Genomic DNA, 1,051 nt, shown 5'->3' with positions numbered 1-1,051 from the left:
CAATTTGCATAGCCATGTGAGGCAGACATTTTAATTATTATGATTTTATAGATAATCAAACTGAGGCCATAAGAGGTTAAGAAGTATGTCTGAATATACACAAAGCCAAAGTGTACTGTATGTATTTCGGAGACTATACCAGCAAAAAATGCAAGGGCACCTGTTTCATTTCAGGTAAGAGAGCCCTATACATTGAACAATTTGTAAGTCTCATCTGATGATACGCATATATATCATTTTATATGCAAAACGAGTAAGTACATCCCTGTGTAGTTGCGTCTGTATATAAACATGTATGGAACACCTACATAGATATAGATACATTTATACTGTACATGGGGTAGGCAGAAGGGAGAGCAAACAAATATAGGACATGCAAATAAAGACTACAAGAACAATGAAAGAAAGTAAATGCTGGATCTGTTTACTAATAAATTGAGTGACACTATCAACCCCCTACTAAAAAAGAATTATCTGTGATAACTGAAATAACAGCTATTTAGACTACGCAAAGTTTGTAAAAGTGTTTGAAGATGTTGGTGTAATTTGTCTTTGCCAGTTCTGAGCAAACTTTTTTGAATGAAGGTCAATAGCAATCAACATAAATATCATTTATTTATTAAAATAAAAATTAATTAGTTAAAATATGCATTTTACAACCTGTTGTTGTTGTTAGGTGCTGTCAAGTCGGTTCCAACTCACAGCGACCCTATGTACAACCGAACAAAACACTGCCCAGACCTGCACCATCCACATAATTGTTGTTATGCTTGAGCTCATTGTTGCAGCCACTGTGTCAATCCATCTCTTTGAGAGTCTTTCTCTTTTTCGCTGACCCTCTACTTTACCAAGTATGATGTCCTTCTCCAGGGACTGGTCCCTCCTGATAACATGTCCAAAGCATGTGAGACAAAGTCTCACCATCCTTGCTTCTAATGAGCAATCTGGCTGTACTTCTTCCAAGACATACTTGTTCTTTCTTCAATGATATATTCAATATTCTTTGCCAAAACCATAATTCAAAGGCATCAATTCTTCTTTGGTCTTCCTT

The sequence above is a fragment of the Trichechus manatus genome, unplaced genomic scaffold (assembly GCF_000243295.1).
Source record: "Trichechus manatus latirostris isolate Lorelei unplaced genomic scaffold, TriManLat1.0 scaffold00023, whole genome shotgun sequence".
Lineage (NCBI taxonomy): Eukaryota > Metazoa > Chordata > Mammalia > Sirenia > Trichechidae > Trichechus > Trichechus manatus.
Note: the sequence above shows the minus strand (reverse complement) of the source record.